This window comes from Taudactylus pleione, unplaced genomic scaffold (genome assembly GCF_031769625.1).
Source record: "Taudactylus pleione unplaced genomic scaffold, aTauple2 ptg000610l, whole genome shotgun sequence".
In the NCBI taxonomy this organism is placed as follows: domain Eukaryota; kingdom Metazoa; phylum Chordata; class Amphibia; order Anura; family Myobatrachidae; genus Taudactylus; species Taudactylus pleione.
In genome coordinates, this window is record NW_028285012.1 from 3,161,390 (window position 1) to 3,184,213 (window position 22,824).

A 22,824-nucleotide genomic window follows, 5' to 3' on the forward strand; every position below is an offset into this window, starting at 1 on the left:
ACTGAGGGGATTAGAACAGTGATGAGGACTGAGGACTGTGATGAGGGCTGAGGTGATGAGGGGCAGAGGCTGTGCTAAGGGGCTCAGGAGAGAGATGAAGGGCTGACAACTTTACTAAGGGGATGAGGACTGTACTGAGGGGCTGAGAACTGTGCTGATGGTCTGAGGACAGTGATGAGGGGCAGAGGCTGTGCTAAGGGGCTCAGGAGAGAGATGAAGGGCTGACAACTTTACTAAGGGGATGAGGACTGTACTGAGGGGCTGAGAACTGTGCTGATGGTCTGAGGACAGTGATGAGGGGCTGAGGACAATGATGAGGGGCTGAGTACAGTGATGAGGTGTTGAGGGCGGATGATATGTTGAGGACAGTGATGAGGTGCTGAAGACAGTGATGAGGGGCTGAGTACAGTGATGAGGGCCTGAGGACAGTGATGAGGTGCTGAGGGCTGATGATAGGTTGAGGACAGTGATGAGGTGCTGAAGACAGTGATGAGGGGCTGAGTACAGTGATGAAGTGCTGAGGACAGTGATGAGGTGCTGAGGACAGTGATGAGGTGCTGAGGGCTGATGATAGGTTGAGGACAGTGATGAGGTGCTGAAGACAGTGATGAGGGGCTGAGGACAGTGATGAGGTGCTGAGGGCTGATGAGGGATTGATGACAGTGATGAGGTGCTGGGGGCTGAGGACTGTGATGGGGACCTGGGTGAGGTAGGGAGTGGGACCAATTTCCCACCAACTGGTCTGGACTCTCTGGAAAGAGGCACTCACTGGTCTGTCGGGACTCTCTGTACATTTTTATAGTAAAATAAACAATGAAACTGCGGTTGGCCAACCCCAGAAACACTGACAAAACTTAACATAGGATTGGGAATCTTTGTATATCTACAGTTACTGGGGATTAATCATCACCAATAAATGAACAATAGTTTGCGCATATTTTAGTTACTGGGCCATTCATCATCAGGGGTCCGATAGGATCCCCTGATATTCAACAAACTCCGAAAACTGAAAGTTTTCAGAGTATGCTAGCAAGAACAGGCGCCATCTTCAGATGGCGCTTGTTCTCGGATACTTGCTCCTTCCTATGAGAAGGAGTTCCAGGGATGCGAAGAGGGATCTGAGCGGATCCCTCCACCGCCTTCTTACTACCTCCCTGGCGGCTTTGCGCATGCGTACGGGGAGGAGGTAAGTACCGCAGCTACTTTTGTAGCTGTGATACTAACCAAGGGGACAGCTGCTTTTCGGAGCAGCCTTTCCCGCACCAGAGAAATGATGAATTGCTCCGGTGTCAAGTTTTCCCCGCAGCTAGTTGAATACTTAAGTTTCCCTCGCAGCGAGACCATTACTTAATCATCGGGGACCATACGACCTCCGCGAATTAATAGCCCCACTGTTACAACTGTCGTAAAATAACATACCAAACGCAAGAAAAATGGGTCCTATAGTACTCCTTGGCCTTTTGCCCCTCCCAATGAAAATTTTCGTTCCTATGTGTATGTTTTTTTTTTCTTTTGTGGTGGGGCCAATGTGTGTCTGTTTTTTATTTCCTGGTGAGGACAATGTGTGTGTTTTTTTTCTGTGGGAGCTTTGTCTCCTTGGTCTTCCTTTGTTTCTCTTCTGGGGAGTAATTTGTTTAATTAAAAACCAGGAAATATATTTTTTGGTTAATAAAAGTATAAATCATGATTATAGTTGGATTGGGGGAGGGGGGGAATCGGGAGTCTCCTGCACCTTTTGGGATAGTAGGTAAGTATGGTATGTATTCTAGACTCCAAATTCATATGGATCTCCAATGCCTAGCATGGGTGGGGTATGTGGAAGTGCCGGTGATAAAGACAGTGACTGCCCTTGCTTACAGAAGCGTGGAGATACACATTATGATGTGCAGTGCCGTAACTAGACATTCTGGTGCCCTGTGCAAGAAAGAGTATCGTTGCCCCCCCCCACCCCCCGTCATTTTTATATATATGTTCATCAAATAAGATTCACATTAAACAAATAAAAAGGAAAATAGGGAAACAGGGATAGAGGCCCTGATTCAGAGCCGGACGGTCTGACAGAGCGCTCGCTCTGAATCAGGGCGTTGTTTTTTTAAAGAACCACCCCTCTCCCTACTCCCTGGAACTTCTATGTGACGCACACATATATCCCAAACACCCTCCCCTTCCTCTCTGGGGGGCCTATTCATCAGCACTAAAATTAAGTTTTTAAGGACATTTTCCTTAATTACCGTTATTTTAGTATTCATGAAGACACTTAACACAGGAGATATCACTGATATCTCCTCGTTAATTTCCCCTGCCATATTTTTCACACTCCCCATACATTAGTACATTAGTATGGGGATATGGAAATTATGATATTCATGAAATTCCGAAAATTACGTGTTTTCGAAATTTGATAGAGTTACTATTCGCCACTGTGAGGTGGCGTATAGTAGGTGATATTTACCTGTGTCAGTGTGGGCAGGTCCTCCTCCGATCCCTCCGGCGCTCCCTGGTCTCTCCTCTGGCTCCGGTGGTTGTTTTGACACTATGTCCTCCAGGCAGAACACAGTAAAGTTTAGAAAAAAAAAGGTTTTTTTCTTTCTAAACTTTACTGTGTTCTGCCTGGAGAACACAGTGTCAGTACAGCAGAGGGAGCCGGAGGTGGCTGCAGTGGGCAGGTAAGTCGGGGACGGGAGGGAGGTGAGCGGAGGAAGGGGGGGGTTGGGGGACACCCACAGAATTACCGCAGCTGTAGGCAGTGCTGTGCATGCGCTGCTTTTACAGATGTAACAGCGCATGCGCAGCACTGATTCCAGCTGCGGTAAGTTTAAAGCTATCTATTTCCCGAAAAGCTGTCATCGCAAAAATGACAGCTTTTCGGAATAGATAGTTATGGAGAGGAGGAATGATGAATTCCTCCGGTAATTAGGTAGAACTCCATGCGAGTTCTAAACCTAATTACCTCCAGAGAAAGTTTAGTTATGATGAATAGGCCCCTGGGTCTTAAATACACACACAGCACCCACCCGGCCGGCCAACATTGTCAAGAGACTCTGACTGACCTGACAGTCTCTCTGGTTTCTGCAGACAGAGTTGTAATAAGCCTCTCAGCGCTGTGCTGCCTTTCCACGCCCAATAGCTCCTCGATTCTCGCACTTGACTGTGGGAGTCACTGGAGAGACATCATGATGTCTCTCCCTACAGCCAGTGCACCAATCAGGAGCCGGGGGAGGTGGAGCTCACAGCGGTCAGGACAGCCGTGGTACCGCTGCTAATATACAAAGCAGCGCAGTTGGTGCCCAGCAAATAGAGATTACAGCCTGTGCTTTGTGCAGCGGCACCGGCCGCACCTCCCTAGTATGGCCCTGTTGATGTGTGTATAGTTGCAATAGCCATATATTTGCAATTCATTCACATTCCGTTTGCAGCAACAGTCTCCGGAGTTGGGTTTGTACAGAAGTGGTAGATGACTGCACATGTATGTATATATTTTTTTTTTCATGTTGCAAGATTAAAGCAAAGTTTATTGCAGCCATAAAGCTGTGTATTACTAATTGGATAAACCTAATGCTGTCCGGTGAAGTAGAGGGTGAGTGTCCCTGGGAAAAGGAGGTGGATGGCTTCTTGACCGTGGTTCATTTACAATGAGTCCTTTTTAACCAGGAACATACTACAATCGCTATCAGACCCGTCATATACCTGGGAACAGGTCTAAATGTGTGTACACACGGTACGATATCTATGAACGATAATGATATCGTTCAACGATATATCGTTCATATCGTTCATTTTTATGCAGTGAACAACCAATGATGCGTGTTCCCGCATGAACTATAACGATATCTATGCAGGCCAATCTGGACTATATCGTCAACTTTGCCTGTTCAGAGATATGGCAGGATGACTTCACTGAAAGATATCTTTGAAATCGTTGGTGGTAAGGTGCCCATCTACTTAAAGATCTCAAAACGACTGCATGATTACGACGTAATCGTGCAGTCGTTTGTCAGTCTGTGATGAGCCTGCACTGAACGAGCAGTCGTTCAGTGCAGGCACATGAATCATCTGAAAACATGCTGAACCTGACGATATCGTCAGGTTGTCCAGCATGTTTGCAAGATGATAGATTTCTAAACGACCAGCGGGCACACGCATCTCTGGTCATTTTAGACACTTTTGCAAACAATTTACAAACGATTTACAAACGATTTGCAAACGATCTATGAATGTTTGAACGACTTATCGTTCAGTCGCTCAACTTAAACGTCTAGTGGATGGGCACCTGTGCAGATCGTTCCGTGTGTACCCAGTATAAGGCCAGGAGGTTGTCTCACCCTCCTAACTGTAAACGGGGTCCTGTACAATAGTGCACTATTAACATACATAAAGCTTGCTGTCTGTACCTATGTATGAAGCCCATGCATACTAATTGTCACTCCAAAAACATATATAACATTATGCAATTATAACTATGTAAATATGATAATGAAGATACAAAAAGACAAACAGAATGCTCTTCTCCAAATGATTGTAATTAATTTATTAATACTTTTATTTGTAGCAGCTCACTCCATATCCTGTAACCCAGCTGTATCTACTGGGAGGAGAGGATAAGTGTCCCCATCTGTTCTGCAGCTAAATAATAGATGCATCAATTAGGAAATGAACAGTCATTTTTTTTTTATTTAGTTTCTCTACTAAAATACTAAACCAGTTATTCCCAAAGAATCAAAACGTAATTTGACAAAAATAAATAAATAAGATGTGCGATGTTTCTAGACATTAATACCATTCTCATTACCATGAGGCAAACATGAAACGTCAATTTAATGATAGGTTAGGCAATAAAAGTACTAATTTAATGGAGGTTTAAACAAAAAGCAAAAAAAAAAGTTAATTTTATTTTAAGTGGAATCCAGAATTGAGAGATAAGTTGTGCCGTAGCCAAGCAGTAAACACCTGCTGAGTGATGAGCCTTTTCCAATGTATTCACTTCTAATACAGGTTTTATTTTCAAGTGCTATGCAGCACAGCTGAGCGCCAGAGATAATCACAGCAACAGTCGTACATGGCGTTGTCATTGTCTCTGGTGTTATGTCACATTATTATTTGCAGAATAAACCCAGAGCCAATGATCCTTTTTATTATGTAGCATGAGCAGGAGGATTTGCGGGTGGAGATTTGCATGCAGGTGGTGTGGGAAAGGTTGGAGGTAACTGCTTTATTGCTGCAGTTAGCCTCCAAAGTCATGAAGGGGGCGGAGCCTGAGCCAGGAGTGACACTATCATGATGACTATGCAAAGCCGCTTGTCACCACTGCTAGGCTGCTCTGCAGCTATTCTTAACTGCCCGTGACCGTGGAGGCCGGGGGCAGTTGTGAAAGAGGGGGGTAGGGTGGGCAATAATGTTGTACCTGGGGGCAGCCTGACCCTTAAATCCACCTCTGATCCTGGGGAATAATTTACAATCTTCCCCTTTACTCACTTTGGTTAATAGAGAAATAACGTGTCAGTCCGATGTGACTCTTGCAAGTTCATATCACCGGTTAAAATTGCTGTGGAAATGTTAATGTGTTGAAATTATATATATATATATATATATATATATGTATATAAGTAACAATAGATGAAAATATGGCGCCAGTTAAAAGCCCACTCTAACAAGTGTGTGCAATAAATGCCTTAATGAATAGTATGGATGATTCAATAATCACCTTATAGCATTCCCCTATATCAAACGTTCAAATGTATTTTTAGTCTGTGTGAACCATCCTTGCACAGACATTCTAGGCCTTATTTAAAATAAATTGTGTTTTATATACAGTACATTATCCAGTACTGTGGTGGGGTTTTTTACGGAATTTTTTTTTTATATGCACCATGAAATAATTTTTGCACTGAAGACACTTTAAACTTTTATGTGGAAAACTGTATGCACTAGGACACTTGCACTCGCTGCTTATAAATTGTTTTTGGAAATTAATTAATTAAGCTTTTATGAGGGTTGTAAATAATATATTTATTATCACACATATGCACTTTCTTTATGCACCCGGTGTGCTGCAGTATACTGAGATTTGGAGTGCTGAACCCCTGCAATTGTATTATACAATATATATATATATATATATATATATATATATATATATATATATATATATATCAGGAATATAAATTAGGGATGTGCAGGCTCGGATAGGTTCGAGTTTGCACGTGGAGATCGGATTTTTCCCTCCAAAAAAACGGAACTCAGAAAGAGGCAAAACCTCATCTTGCACGGACGAACATCATCATTCCTGGACTTTTGTCCAGGAATGATGATGTTCGTCCATGCAAGATGACGTTTTGCCTCTTTCTGAGTTCCGTTTTTTTGGAGGGAAAAATCCGAACTCCACGTGCAAACTCGAACCTATCCGAGCCTGCACATCCCTAATATAAATACCTATATTGCGCTAGTAACTGCCAATCGTCAGATGGTATAAATTTCTGATAGTCAAAAAAGGCTGCTAATCTCCAAAAAGGTCCTTTGCCAGAAAGGGCCTGCGGAAATAACAATGATGTTGTTTTTTTGGGGATCGCCTAAACTGAATTATACAACTCCAATCCAATTCCCTGTTGATTGACAGCCACGCTGTTCACAACAAATCAGATGCCGCCCACAAGGTTTCCGTCATTTGCCAGGAAAGAGATGTATGTGGAAACACATACATCTCATCAATGGTAGGTTATTTAGCCACCAACAAAATTAACCCTAGTGTGTAGGTGTGTGAGCATGTTGTAGGGAACATAGATTGTAAGCTCTGCTGGGGCAGGGATGGATGTGAATGGCCAAATATTCTCTGTAAAGCGCTGCGGAATATGTGTGCACTATATAAATAACTGGTAATAATAATAATGTCCGTGGTCCATGTAAGTCGGTTTGTTGTTTTTGTATGGCTGGGACTCTAATGGAGAAGAGGACCAACCTGCACCAGGAGGTTTTTTTTAGGGATAATTACGGAATTCATGTACTTCCACAAGTACCAAAGAGCAGGCACGCTGGCACCTGTAGTGCCACTGTAAAAAACAATAGTAGCCATTAAATATTATCACTATTTTCCCTGCACCCACCGGACAGGGGTGCAGGGAAGAGCCGCGGGCTTCAGCGCAGGCCTGGGGTGCTCAGGAGAGGAGGGACTCCTTTATTGGTGGGGGTCCTCCCCTGGGATCCCCGCCTGGGTTGACTAGTTTGGGGTGTTAATGCTTTGGCTAGGGTGACCCAATGAAAAGGTCTCCTGGTTGTGGCAATATTCTCCAGCTAGTTTGAGCCTGGTGCTGGTTTTAAAAATACGGGGAACCACACGTAATTTTTTCCTTGTGTTTTTAAATCCAGGACCGACTCACAGAGCCCAGTGTTGGTTCATAAAATATGGAGGACCCCTACGCATTTTGTCCTCAGAACCCGGACTGGCTCATGGTGCCCGGGGCTGGTTATGCTTTTGGGGGGGAACCCCACGTAATTTTTCTCTTAACTTAACCATTTATTTAAACATTAATACACACAAGCAGCCTGCATGTATCTCACTGATATGTGTAGGCTGCTTGTTCGGGAGTGTTGGGCTAGGAGAACATGGGTAGGAACGATCACAAATACCATCGGAAAACACGATCCAGTTAAACACAGCAACTTCCTGGATGTCATTTCAACAAAAAACTCTTGTTTTCAATCGTTCCTATCCATGTTTAATCATGGGAACGGCAAGATTCTTAGTAAATTTAACCCAAAATGTCAGTCTATCAGCATACTACTCAGTTCACCAGTCATTTTTCTAAATATTTATATTATTCCACAAAAAGCTTTTTATTACAGTAATGGATGAATGACAATACTTTAGTCAATAAAGACATCTGTTAGTTCATTCCCAAAGGAGGAGATTGAAAATCACTGTTGGTGGGGGCATGGCCTGACCGTTAATGGAGGAAGCCACATCTCGTTAGAGCTCCGGGCCAGTGCAGAGGAAATTTAACCTCTATAGCCCCATCCCGGTCAGCGGACACCTCCAGACCCTTGCTTACCTTCCCCTGGTTTGTCACTGGCCCAGCGGGTGAAAGCTGCGGAATCGGGAGGCGCAATAGGCGCTTCCGCGGGTTGCAGCTGGCCTGCTGCCCTTTGAGCCGGGGACTGGAGCGCGCGGACTGGCGGCTGTGGACATCCGGCGGCGGCGGCATTTCTGTGGTGTGCGCCCGACGGAGTCCTCTCTGCCGCACATCGCGTGACCCCTCTCCGGCCCTCTAGCCTCGGCTGCCCTGCTGCTGTGTCAGGGCTGGTGTCCCTGCTTCTGGGGCCTCCCAGGAGACATCTTTGGGAGGAAGCCCCAGCGTTCTGAAGCCTCCGGTGGCCATCTTTGATTCTCTCCCACGCTGATGCTGCTGCTGGTTATTGCTGACGGGATACTGGCAGTGCAACCCCGCTTGCTGACAGGATTATCTGCTACCTGTGACTCCCTGGAGTAAGGGGAGGGTGGTGAGTCCCTGAGGGGAGATTATATTATATTGTATTTCTATATCCCACTGCTCCACCTGCTCCATTGTCACGTGACCTGTTGGCCCTTCTCTCTATGTCTGGAGCTCCTATATGACCACCTATACATATCCAGTTTATTTTTCACTAGCCTAACAGGTTCAAACCATATCAGCTACTTAGCTTGCTCTTTCCCTGACATTTTTTACTTTTGTGCTGGTGGATATTTGCCATTTACTCTACGCTGGCTCCCTCTTGTGGTCTTCTGTGATAATTACCTCAAGTACTATTTGCAGCCACAATTAGCGAACCTCCATGTGCTATTATATTTTCTGCCAGCCTTTCAAACTCTTTTTTCTGAGGCTGAAGTTCTCCTGGATGGTGCCTCTCTGGAGTTAAAGATGTTCGCTTAATATTATCACCAAACTTGCCTGGACTATTATTGTAGAGCCCTGTGTCTCACCTTTTATACCATAGTTTGTTTTGTTTTTTTTGTATTATATTACTATGTCGCAGAGAGGTAAGAAACCTCCACCATCCTCTGCAAATTTCTTCGGATCTAAATCCAAGGGTTCACAGAGTTCGTCATTACCCCCAGAATCCCCCTCCTCCCCTTGCTCATCCGAAGCTGGTATTGATCCTCAAATTCAAGCGGTTATGACTGGTTTGTTGGAGGGAGTTCAATCCGCATTCAAGCAAGAACTGTCAAAGGCTATAACAGAATTTAAATCAGAATTGACATCTCTTGGCAACAGAACGGACGCGCTGGAATCTAAATCGGACGACTTATGCCACTCCCAAAATCGTCTTGATAAAGAACTCTCTAGACTTCATGATGAGGTGAAGACACTCAAAGAAAGACAAGAGGACCAAGAGAATCATTCCCGTCGCAACAACTTACGTATCCGTAATATAGCAGAATCAGTCCTTGGTCCCTCCTTACCGTCATTTCTAAAAGACTTTTTTCAACACTTAGTTCCAGCCCTTACAAATGAAGATTGTTTATGTGATAGAGCCCATAGAGCACTCCGATCGAAGCCCTCTCCTACTCAACCTCCTAGAGACGTCATAGTTCGCCTGCACTATTTTCGTACAAAGGAACGGATCTTGTTAGCTACTCGAGACTCTCCAGTGATTCCTTTCCAAGATATGCAGTTACAAATCTTCCAGGACCTGGCTCCCTCTACTATTCAGAAACGGTGGGATCTTCAGCCAGTCACTAAGATTCTACGGCAGCATCAAATCCGATATCGCTGGGGATTCCCCTTTATGCTTTAGGTTTCAGCAAACAACACTGTACATAGTGTCAAGACTCTCACTCAAGGTCAAGATTTATTAGCCAAGCTTAATCTTTTTCCGACACCGACTTCTGATCCGGTGACTGATGCAGCCTCTCCCAAACCTCAACGCTCCCATCCTCCTTCACCGGACTGGACCAGGGTTTCCCGTCACCATGCTAAGGACTGTGACCCCACTTGAACTGTTCGGTCACTCCCTGGTGTATACTCTCTTTATAATAGGGTTTAAGCTCCCTACAATGTTCTTTTTGAATTTTGCTAGGAGGAACAGTCCTCCCCTCGTGGTTCTCTGCGACATAAATAGTTATTATTTGTATGAATATCCCGATGTTTAGATAATTTTTCTCTTTTCCCCTTGTCTTTCCCATTTTCCTTCTCCCTCCCTCCCCTTTTTTTTTTTTTTTTTGTTTTGTTTTGTTTTGTTTCTATATACTGACACAGGTTTATGAACCCTGTTTTACAGGGATTTTTGTTTGATTTGGTTTTAGCCGATCTTATATTTAAGGGTCCAGGCAGTCCTGATTCTATTGGACGGTCCTTTCACCACCCACCATGCTCCCTTTGATATTTTTGATTAATGTTATGTTGATTGATATTATTGCAGTCCTTGATTGGGACCCAATTTACCAGGGTTGTTACCCGAATGGGTTCTCTGTTTCTCTCCTTTTTTTGTGTGTCTTTCTTTCTCTGTGGCTCTCTTCTGTTTCTTTTTCCAATTTTTTTTTTTCTTCTTTCTGTCCCTAAGGGTGGCTCTTCTTGGGCCAAATTTTTGACTTATTATATCTGTGTGTTATGTCAGTAGCACCTCTTTATATCATTTTCCATGTCTCTTAAATTGCTATCAGTTAATGTAAACGGTCTTAATTCTCCTAAGAAGCGTACTGTTCTCTTGGGGGCTTGTAGGAGGGAGAAAGCCGATGTTGCATTTCTACAAGAGACGCATCTTACGGGCCCGCATTCTCAGCTCCGAGGTAGGTGGTTTGCCCAGACCTTCTTTGCTTCAGCGAATTGTAAAAAACGTGGGGTAGCCATTTTAATTAGGCGTAATATCCCTTTTGTCCACATTAAAACTGTGACAGACCCAGAGGGTCGATTTCTTATAGTGATCGGTACTCTCCGTACTGAGATTTTCACTCTGGTGTCAGTGTACGCTCCTAATCAAGAACAGCCCCAATTCTTTGATTCTCTGTTCAGGCGTATTAGCAGAGTTGCGCAGGGCCATATTATTTTATGTGGGGATTTTAATACCATTATTGACCCCCTGTTAGACAGATTGAACCCGCCTTCAAACTCCTCGGGGATGTCTCTTCCTAGAGCTTCTCGTACTCTCCTGGCCTCCCTTAAACATTATGGCCTTAGTGATACCTGGCATCTTAAACATCCTCACAGCAAAGACTATACTCATTTTTCAGCTCCACACCAACATTATTCCAGGATAGATATGATCCACATTTCCTCCACTATTACCTCTCTGGTTACGGAAGCCGGTATTTCCCCCTTTACATGGACAGACCATGCAGGTGTCTATATTCTTTTAGATGTACATCGCTCTCCTCGTAGGAGGCGTAACTGGCGTCTTGATGACTCCCTTTTACAACATCCCCCCGCTCTGCAAGAAATAAAATTGGCGATGACCCGCTATTTTGAGGAGAATACCTCCCCTGATATTTCCTCTAGTATCCTCTGGGAAGCCCATAAGGCTACTATACGGGGTTTTCTTATTTCTAAAACCTCAGCGGTTAGGAAAACGGCTGCACAAGAAATTACTTCCCTTGAGTCACAAATTTCAGTACTATTGATTCAGCATAAAACATCCCCTAGTGCCTCCGTGCTAACCCAAATTGAGAAACTACGAGGTCAGCTTAATGCCCTTCTGTCTCGTCGCGCTGCGCTTATCTTGCAAAAACTTCGTCAACGCTTTTATGATAAATCTGACAAAATTGATTCTTTGTTAGCCAATAAACTGCGTCGCAGACAAGCATTAGGTGCGATAGACAAACTACACTCTCCGTCTCCTGGTTCTCTAACTTATGATCCTGAGGTTATGGCTGAGGAGTTTCGAACCTTTTATAGTTCCCTTTATAACTTATCAGATTCTTCTTATCCCACTTCTGCTGGAGCCGAGGGGGTGCACTCATATTTGTCCTCTACTTTCCTTCCGAGGCTCTCAGAATCCCAATTATCTACTCTCAATGACCGTATTTCAGATGAAGAGACAATAGCTGCTATTAGATCAATGCGTTCCTCTGCCGCCCCAGGCCCTGATGAATTTACAGCCCAATATTATAAACTGTTTGCAAAGGAACTTGCCCCACATCTTACATCTCTATTTAATGATATTTTGGAGGGCGCTCCTTTTGCTCCTGATACAACTCGGGCCGACATTGTAGTGATCCCTAAACCTGATCGTGATCCTACTCATTGTATTAATTATAGACCGATTTCATTATTAAACGTCGACCTGAAAATTTATGCTAAAATCCTAGCGACTCGGTTAGCTCCTTTGCTTTCTTATTTGATACATCCGGATCAGGTCGGGTTTATACCTGGACGTCAGGCATCGGACAACACCAGACGGGCCATTGATCTGATACATTCTATTCATAAAAGGAAACTTCCTTCTCTGATTTTAGCTCTTGACGCGGAGAAGGCCTTCGATCGCATCTCCTGGCCCTTCATATTCGCTGTCTTAGACAAAATGGGATTTTCAGGCAAATTTTTAGATGGCGTTGCAGCACTTTACCGTTCCCCCTCAGCACGAGTTTCGGTTAATGGTGTCTATTCCTCTAGTTTTGGAATAACTAACGGTACTCGGCAGGGTTGTCCCCTCTCTCCCTTAATATTTGCTCTTATTATGGAACCCCTAGCGGCAAAGATCCGTTGTAATAGAGCTATCTCGGGAGTATCCACTGGCCCTTCGGAATATAAAATCGCATTATATGCCGACGATATTTTAGTCTCTCTCACTGACCCAGCTCGATCCCTAAATTCACTTCTAGAGGAAATAAATTCATATTCCCAACACTCGGGTTATAAAATTAATGTCACCAAGACTGAGGTTCTTGATTTCTATATCCCTGCTACCCTAAAGCAAACACTGGAGGCCATGCTCCCTTGTACCTGGCATAAAAAAAAGATTAAATATCTTGGTGTTTTCCTAACTCATCATCATCATCAGCTGTTTCAGGCAAATTTTCCCCGCCTTCTAGATTGTATTAAGTCTGATTTGTGTGACTGGTCCAATTATTTTATTTCTTGGATAGGTAGAATACATTCAGTTAAGATGAGCGTTCTCCCTCGGCTCTTGTATCTATTTCAGACCCTTCCGATCTACATCCCTCCATACGTGTTCAAATTCCTTCAGTACCAAACCTCATATTTCATATGGAACCGGAAACGCCCGCGGATCAGACTAAAGTTGCTTCAGCGGCCTTCTAGGGGTGGGGGTTTGGGAATTCCTGATTTTAAAAAATATTATTATGCTGCGCAGCTCTCTCATTGTGCTCAGTGGTGTAACTTCGGTGCGGGGAAGGTCTGGGCGGCTATCGAGGCCGAGGAGCTGGGACTGGCTACTGTATCCTCCCTCTTGTGGATCCCTAAGATTCATCGTCCCCGGACAGTCTCTTCTCATCCTGTAATTTCCCGTTCTTTAGCAATTTGGGATTTAACCAATAGATGTTTTAAGTTAGCTCCGGCCCCGTCCCCTTTGATACCTCTACTTCATAATCCATCTTTTCCTCCTGCTTTATGTAAGTCATCTTTTACTGCCTGGTCATCGAGCAATATCTATTATGTAAATGATATTACTATAGATACTAATTTCCCACAATTTTCTGACTTCCGGGATAGAGCAGCGGTTCCATCCAAAGATTTTTTTCGGTTCCTACAAATTAGACATTTCCACTCAAAAATTAGCTTGATTCTGATTAGCAGACCTTTGACTTCTTTTGAGTCCTTATGTTGGAGAAGACCCTCCACTAGGGGTCTTATTTCTACTATTTATTCCTTACTAGGGGAAGTAAGCTCTAATCGAGACCCTCATGAGTTAGCGTGGGAACGAGATTTGGGACACCCTATAGATGCTGAGGATTGGACGGAGATATGGGACAATGCTGCCACCAGCTCTATTTGCGTCAAAATTAAAGAAAATGTTTATAAATTGCTATACCGATGGTATTATGTACCATCGCGGCTACAAGCAATGTTTCCCGATGCTTCGGATAGATGTTGGAGGGGTTGCGGTGGAGAGGGCAGTTTTTTGCATATCTGGTGGACTTGTCCCAAACTATCTAGAATATGGCAGGAGGTTCTTGCTCTCCTCTCGCACCTCTTTGATATTACGATTCCCTCTGATCCTCGGCATTTTCTACTTCCCTTGGGTCTGCCTTCTCTGTCCCGGTGTCAGAATAGGTTATTCCGACATATAGTGTCTGCTATGACCTGCCAAATTGCAGCTGATTGGAAAAACCCTCATCCCTCTCCGATGCAGGCAATATTATCACGCATCTGGTATATATACAAGATGGAATATATGACAGCTTTATTACGTAATACATCCAAAACCTTTGATAAAATATGGTCTCCTTGGCTGACATACCAAAATGTTTCCTCTCCATTTAACAATTAATTTTTTCCTTTTATATTTTTTCTCTAATATGTTTAATCTGAAAGAAAGTGATCCTATATGGAGTCCGCCCACCCTCTTCTCCTCTTATTCTCCTTTGTCTTTCCTAAAGTCTTTCTTTTCCTTTTTCCTCTTTATTTTTTTCTCTATTTCTTAAACGGATTGCCACACCGTTGCTGCAAGATCTTTCTCTTGCTTCTGTATTCCTTCTCTTTTTTATAATGAGAAAATTTTCTACTATATCATATTATTATTCTGAAATAGTACAGTTCCCACTATAAAAGTATGTTATGTGTTAATCCTTATTTTTGAATATTGGAATGTACTGTTTTTTCTGTGATTTGCTCAATAAAAAGAGTTTACAAAAAAAAAAAAAAAATGAAAATCACTGTTGGTTTTGTCTTCCTTTTCTGCTTACTACATTTCTTATTAATTTAGGATTGATCAAATGTTAAAATCTATGTTGATTTAGGAGTATTTTATCTTTTGTGTTGATGTATTCTGTACAGGGGCGGATTGGGAGCTTAAAGTGGCCCTGGAAAAAATTCTGAGAGTGGCCTCATTGAAATTTAAACTGTAGGCACCCCAACACAAACGTAAGTGGTGCTGGCAAACAGCCACCTTGACAGGCATACAATACATCTTTGCACCTGTCATACAGCACAAAAAGCATCCCAGTCACGGGCGTAGCTATAGAAGGTGCAGAGAGTGTGGCTCCTGCGGGGCCCAGGCCGCCTCTGGGGTCCGACCCTGAGTTACACTGCCATCTCCTGAGTTACACTGCCATCTCCTGAGCCCCGGCTTTTATATTCTCACCAGAGTGCTGCTGCAGGGCATCTGGGTTCAGAGCTGATCTAAGCTACAGCCATCTCTAGCTGCTGCCTGCATGCATTGTGATGTCACAATGCAGGTCACAGCCCTATATAAAGGATGCCCAGCTACTGGCAGCCATTTTGTGGTGACATTTTGTCCTACATTGATACTCTGAGTAGTTCCTGCTTTATGTAGGCTACTTTGGATAGCAACTACTGATATGAACTTTGGATTATATCTTCCATTAAGATCCTGAACAGCAACATCTTCAGAAAAAGAATCTGAGTAACATCTCCAGGTAAGGACTTTATAACAAATTGTGGCCTGCGACCCTTACCCCTTCAGACACCTCTCTCCATTTTATCAGCAGTTTTTACTTTATAAACAATGGATAACGCAAATTATTTATCTGACATGACATTGCATGACTTAAGATGGATACACACATATCCACCACGTTGGGAATTGGTTTTGAATTAACACCTGAGTGGGCCATGTGGGATATTATGCCATCGTCTGGGCCATCCTCCCTCTAGAGGTGCCCGTCTGCTATTAGCAAAGATTGCAGCATTGCAGCAGCTGCAAAGAAAACCATCCTATCCCAATGGATCTCTGCTGACACTCTAACACTCATAAACCTTCTATCGGATGAGGTGTTGTCATGTGTGCAAACCACTTATCATACTAACATAAAATAAAGACACTGAGACGTGGATTTGGCAGATAACTTGATGGCGATTTATTGGAGAAATTAATATTATTTATTAATTCTTAAATTAATTAAGGATGTATGGTGGCAAAGAAAGGACGGCCAGATCTCAGCCAGATCTGCTATGCCCACACACAAACAACAAAAGACATAGCAGGCGTAGATCGCCCAGAGTGCATACACATAACCATGTAAACCATGTCAAACACAAAAGGTAACGCTCACCCTTTAACTTGACTACCCACCCGTTTAGGTGATGATACTGCCCCCCGTTAGGTTGGTACAGCCAACTACCAGTCAACGAAGGGAGCGCCCTTAACTCATAATTGCACCTGGACTGGTGAACTGCCGTTCTTTCCCGCCACTACATAATTAACTACAACAACCTGCCAATAATTGCAAAGGGAAGGGAGGGTGGGCAATCTGGAACCAAGAGGCTTTGGCCCTCACTTCTAGCCCCTTATATAATGTCTCTATTGAAAACCCGCCCCTGCTAACGATAGGCTAACTCTAAACAGTAATTTGCATACATGCCGGCCCCCATCCTAGAGGTTTAACACACCTCTTTTCTTATGCAATCTTTCGGTTTCACTAAACCTTCTATCGGATGAGGTGTTGTCATGTGTGCAAACCACTTATCATACTAACATAAAATAAAGACACTGAGACGTGGATTTGGCAGATAACTTGATGGCGATTTATTGGAGAAATTAATATTATTTATTAATTCTTAAATTAATTAAGGATGTATGGTGGCAAAGAAAGGACGGCCAGAAATCAGCCAGATCTGCTATGCCCACACACAAACAACAAAAGACATAGCAGGCGTAGATCGCCCAGAGTGCATACACATAACCATGTAAACCATGTCAAACACAAAAGGTAACGCTCACCCTCCAACTTGACTACCCACCCGTTTAGGTGATGATACTGCCCCCCGTTAGGTTGGTACAGCCAACTACCAGTCAATGAAGGGAGCGCCCTTAACTCATAATTGCACCTGGACTGGTGAACTGCCGTTCTTTCCCGCCACAGCAAGGTTCAGCTTATAGAACCGCCGCACCGCCACCATACCAAGTACTACCCCAATAACGCCAACTCCTCAAAAAGATCCCCAATAAACAATGACACACCCTCCTCTGTTAAATGAACTCCATCCGGTCTATACATATAACTAAATCGAAATTGAATGTTATTATGGTAAATGGAACGGCCATAATTGGCCATCACAAATTTGGCAACTGCGAAATTAAGTTTCTTCCTAGCTTCGTCATTAGCAGGAAAACTCCTAACCCCACGCCAGACCTGTCGAGGTACAATGCAAGACCAAATTAATTTACATTAGGGCCAGGCCGATAGCACCCTCGCCAAATCGTTGACAATATCAACTCGTAATTCTACAGTGGACCTCTGCCCTAAGTCGTTGCCTCCTAAATAAGCCACCAAAATACGTGGCCTACCAAAAAGCCTTGCATACTCTAACAGTTTAGGACAAAAGGAATGCCATCTCATACCTCTGGAACCTATCCAACGGACCCTAGCTGAATATTCAAAAATTGGAGCTTGATCTGAACTCAAACCTAGCAGCCCAGAAAATATATGAGTGGCCTATAACCCAAATGTCCTGCGTGTCAAAGAGCAATCCTAAAGGTGGAGGAAAGCAGTAAATAAAAAATTAGTAATTGTCATAAAACAATAAAATTTTATGGTGTATTAGTGGGATCTGATAGAACATAAGTGAGTATCTGCCAAAAAGAAAAATTTTCTATTGGTCGCCGACTTTACTATTTGAAGTGGCTGAGACAAACAGAAGACACAAAGGGGAAGAATGGGTGGGGGGGAATTGGGAAAAAACAGGTGAACTCGGCAAGAGGTAAAATAAAAACCTGCTGAGGGATGGACTATGGCCTAATTAAATGATTGAGAATAGCCGAATTGAATCCGTCAGTTCAGGTAAAAATTGTAAAATCCCTCAAGACTCCCATTGCCAGCAATGGCGAGTAGCTAATCCCGAGTAGGACGGACAGGGGTAACAGACAAGACAGGACAGTACATGAGACAAGACAAAAACCAGGCAAGCATAAAATATAAACGTAACCGGAACAGACTGTGAAATGACTTTAAACAAAGGGCCTTCATGCCTAGGTCGAATGTAACCTTTATAACTATCCGATTTCCAATGTCCTAGGGCCTTAATTTCTGATGCCGAGAAACCCGCAGCTGCCGCCGAAGTTGCGGCTCCGATCAGAAACGAGTGTGTACCAAAATCTTGAGGCGGGAGGCCTAAAACTGATACACACCTCTTCAAAAACCAACCAAACTGGTATTTGGTAAGCGGAGTCCTGTCCATATGCATGAGTCATGAACCAGGAACATCCGGCCGCAATAACTCATACCGCATAGCTAGTGCCACGGGGCAGATCTGTTCGTCCCTAGATGGACCCAACGAGATCCACCTACCCCTACCAGTCTGGTCGGTCTTCGACTGCCGAATCCTACAGAGAACAGACCTCTCACTGACCAGGATATCCGAGAGGAGCATGGCGGCATCAACCCATTTGGATGATGCCACCAGCTCCGATACCCTCAAGGTGCCGTGAAAAGCCTCCGAAAACACCACTTGAATCAGGACCGCCTCATACGCAGTAAGAGCCACTCCGAGAACCGCCCCTAATACTGCCGGAAGCAGATGAGCGTCCACAGGTCTCCTACGGTCAGCTACTGGCCGGGAGACCCGTGCCCAACCCTTTAAAGCCTTCACTATCAGAAAACTTTTAGTAAAGTCAGGTTGGCCCTTCAATTTACAATAAAATGCAATGCCCCCCAAAGAGCGCGCAACAGAAGCCCTGGATCTGCCAGCCAAACGGAGACTCCAAATAAAAGAAAGCATCGAACGATGCTGACTCTTACCTGCCTGTTTGCTGCTACGGGAATAATCTTCCCATTCATTCCATGCCTGCCGATATGCTCGCAACGTGGAGGGGGCTAAAGACTGTTCTGCTTAGCCCTCCATGCCGGCTCGATCACCTGCCAAACATAAGAGGGGCAAAGCACAACGTCAGCACCAGGGCCACAGATCGGGACCTAGCCCACTGGAAACGTGATAACGCATCGTCTATCTCATTCTCCACCCCAGGAACGTGTCTTGCCTTAAACATGATGTTACAGCGCAAACATGTGAGCACAGCTGCGCTAGCAAGCGCAAAACCAGCAGGGAAGCCGCATGTTGCTGATTGTATCGCATGGACCATGCCCAGGTTGTCACACCTGATAATGATGCTGCGATTGCGTAACCATTCCCCCCAGATTTCCAAGGAAACCATTATGGGAAAGAGTTTGAGAAGGAGTAAGTCCTTAGTCAAACCCTTTCCCACCCATTCTTCCAGCCAACAGCCAACGCACCAGGAGCCATCAAGGTAACATCCGAACCCCGTGGTGCCTGCTGCGTCGGTGAACAGCTGCAGCTGCAAATTGTCAGCGGCTGGAGACATCCACAACCGAACGCCATTAAAATCCCGAAGAAACGAGACCCAGACAGAGAGGTCCTGCTTAATCTCTGAGGATAAACGTAGCAAATGTCTCGGTTAGTGACACCAGCCGTGGCCCTTTCCAATTTACGTGAAAAAGCTCTGCCCATTGGAATTACTTTACAGGCCCAGGAGGGATTGCGCCTGCCGCAGGGTAATTCTACTGGAAGCCGTGCATTCCGCTATGGCATTACTTGACAGGCTTATCGAGAGGAATGCGACAAGAACCCACCGAGGTACAGATCTCGATACCCAGGAATGACAAGGGGAAGGGCCCTCCGTTTTGTCCATAGCAACGGGAACTCCAAATGAAAAAACAGCGCTCGTAAAGAAAACAAAAGATAACTGCATCTGCCTGAACCGGAAGGGCCGACACACAGAAAGTCATCGAGATAGTGGGCTATTCCATGACTACCGCAAAAATTAATAAATAAATTCCGCGCACCAGTGTAGGAAGGTGCTAACATGCTCGAAAAACGCACAGGACACAGAACACCCCACAGGCAAGCATTTGTCTATGCAATATCCGTTGTCCAAGCTAAAAACCCATAAACTGGAATGACTCTGGGTGCAAAGGAAGTAGACGAAAAGCTGACTCAACATCTATCTTAGCCATCAGTGCGCCCGGACCATAACACCTAATGACGTCCAAAGCATCGTCAAAAGACTGGTACACCACCGAGGAAACCTCAACTGGTATGGCATAATTTACTGACGAGCCTGGCGGATAAGACAGATGTTGCATGAGCCCTTATTTTCCTGGAATTTTCTTGGGAACCACTCCCACCGGGGAATTCACAAGATCCCTAATGGGGGTTCTGCAAAAGGCCCAGCAATGCGCCTGCGCTAACCTCGCCAGCCACTTTTTCCCTAAGAATGTGAGGCAATTCAAAGGCAGACTTCAAATTTCTAGGCGAATATGTGTCGACATCCCTGCAAATAGGTAAACGAAAACCAAAACTGAAGCCTTTTAACGAAAATTCTGCGTCCTGCAGAACCGGGTACCAACTCAACCATTTTGCTATCGCTGTGACACGGACAGGGGATGGAACTTTACTAGCACTTGTGCCTTTTGCTGGCTGTGCAGGCTGCTGCTGGGCACCCCCCTTGAAACACTTGGCAACTGGGTGATTGCCACCACATCGCAAGCAGAGGTGACGAAAACGACATTTTAATGTGGAATTATTAAAGGCGAAGCATTTTCCCCAGACGCCTGCTGTTAGCCCTGACGAACTGAACTAGCTGCTTTGCACGCGTTGTACCCCTCATAGGCAGGACGCGAAGGCTGCGTGACCTCCAGCAATGTATATTTGTCGAAGTAGGAGCATAGCTGAGAATGGAGCTTCCCGGTGATAGCTGCTTGGGGCAGTGATTGCAATAATAAGCTGTGCACCCTGTAGAAATTCACTGTAGCACATGTATTCTGTCTATTTTGTAAGTTAAATGCTCAGAATACAGTATATAATACAATCTCCTCTATTGGCTGATAATAATGATTCAAAGGAGATAAAAGCTAGATCTTAGGTGCTATAGATAAATAAAGCAGTGTCAAAGCCATTACCCCTTACTGTCATATAACGCATCACTAAAGCATTCTATTCCCCCCAATGATACCTCAATGCCCAGCATAATACTGACACTGTTTGCTGCAACTGTTTTCTACCATTAAGAGGGCATAATCAGCACTTAGACCATCTATAAAATACATCATACGAATGTACTGAATGATATAATTCTGGCATATACAGGACCAGCAAACACAGTAAGTAATTATATGTAGAAGTAGAGCCATCCTGTCTGAGCTGAATCTTTTTATTTCATGTGCCGGCTCCTTTACAGATCATATGAGCAAGTTGGGGAATCTGGGAGAGGGCAGAAAAAAAAACCATGCACTGTCCTGGAAACAGATGCACAGATTGGTCCCCCTATGTACTGGATGGTGTATTATCCAGTATTAATAATTGATCCAATAGGTGATCCAGATTGGTCCCCCTATGTACTGGATGGTGTATTATCCAGTATTAATAATTGATCCAATAGGTGATCCATATCAGTGCACCCCGTACAGTGCATGTTTTCCAGATCTAGTTGGTGCACAACAATATTCATTACTGGCTTTTTAACTTTTTCTACTGGCTGACACATTTAAAAGATCAACAGGGACTGTAGTGCTAGTTATTTCATTTGTGACACTGAGGGGATCCTAAAAAACATGCAACTTTAGTATTATATGCTATTTCTATTGTAGTCATCATGGTGTGGGCTGAGGGGGGGTTTAGGCAAGGCACTCATAAACCCCTCCTGCATTTGCCTATGGTGCTGGCCATTGCAGCCACAAAGATAATATTGACCAGGGGCATTAAGGACTAAAGGGAAGCACCCCTCCCCCGCACTGGCACACCTTCCACAAAGCTGCTGCAGCCTGAGGGGGGATAGAACTATCAATAGGGGAACCACACCTGCAGCTCCTAATAATATGGGGACACTGTGGAGCCAGGGACCAGGGTCTGGGGAGGCTCATTACTAGGCAGGACATAGCTACACCCACCCCCAGCAGAACAAGAAATCAGAAAAGACAGTGATTGAGGACAGAAAGGAAAAGTAAAAGCAATGATATGAAGTAAATGAAAAGAGACTAAATACAATAAGGAAAAGGAGGAGAGAAGAAGAGAAGAAGGAGAAGCACTAAGAGAGTTTTATTAAGGAAAATGACAACTGACAAAATGCACTTCCCTGTCCTGGAGCAATCTGGAACCAAGAGGCTTTGGCCCTCACTTCTAGCCCCTTATATAATGTCTCTATTGAAAACCCGCCCCTGCTAACGATAGGCTAACTCTAAACAGTAATTTGCATACATGCCGGCCCCCATCCTAGAGGTTTAACACACCTCTTTTCTTATGCAATCTTTCGGTTTCACAACTTCTACAACCTAGAATATCATACCTATTCAATATGGATTTGTTAGAATTATCTCTTGATGGTTTATTGCTGTACACCTACTGACGTGTTGCTAATTATTGACCGTTATGTTGTAATGTTGATTGCAGTCTTACAATAAAATATGTTTAAAAAAAAAAAAAGATAGATACACACTTGTCCAATCCTCTGTGGGTCCAACTCCAGACCAGACTGTGTAGACACACTCCTACTGAATGCAGATTCAACACCCAATATATGCCTATGCACCTGTCCAATTTTGCAGCAGATCTCAGTCAGTAGGTGCAGAGAATGGGGCTGCTATTCAGTGTTGCTGAAGGAAATACCATGTTACATAGTAAACATTTAGGATTAGGAAGACTAAATATTTTTTAATTTATATATTTTCTATATGGTAATCACCATTCATTTAATCCTACATGTCAGCTA